The following is a 640-nucleotide window of genomic DNA, read 5'->3' on the forward strand; positions in this document are numbered from 1 at the left end:
TACCATACAAGTATGTATCCCTAGATGATACATTTTCTAGTATGGCTTGTTTTTTTTTTGTTTTTTAAATATTTTATTTATATATTTGACAGTGAGAAATCACAAGTAGGCAGAGAGGCGGGCAGAGAGAGAGGAAGGGAAGCAGGCTACCCGCTGAGCAGAAAGCCCGATGTGGGGCTCGATCCCAGGACCCTGAGATCATGACCCGAACCGAAGGCAGCGGCCTAACCCACTGAGCCACCCAGGTGCCCCAAGTATGGCTTGTTTTTAACAACATTCTATTTCTGCAGTTTAACCATGGTGTCGGGTACAAGTGTGATGCATGCATTATCATAAATGTAGTATATTTCAATATGTGACTGAACCAACCCTGTTTCAGATACCTTCAGATTTTCTGGTTCTTTCTTCATATGTGTCCAGGCTACTGATGAACTCACTGAAGAAAGTCTCATCTCATCTCATCTAGATATATCTAGCATTTCCATGGCACTTGTCCTATTGTTTCTGTCTTGTCACTGAAATTCCCCATCTCTTTGATGTGTTGTCTGTCCTTCTTTTGCATGAGATCCAGATTCATAGTTACTTTAAAGCCCTTGTCTGGTCATTATGAAACCTGGGCTTATGTCCAAGTCTGGTTCTA

Source organism: Mustela putorius, unplaced genomic scaffold, assembly GCF_011764305.1.
Source record: "Mustela putorius furo isolate JIRA1106 unplaced genomic scaffold, ASM1176430v1.1 tig00003909_pilon_pilon_pilon, whole genome shotgun sequence".
In the NCBI taxonomy this organism is placed as follows: domain Eukaryota; kingdom Metazoa; phylum Chordata; class Mammalia; order Carnivora; family Mustelidae; genus Mustela; species Mustela putorius.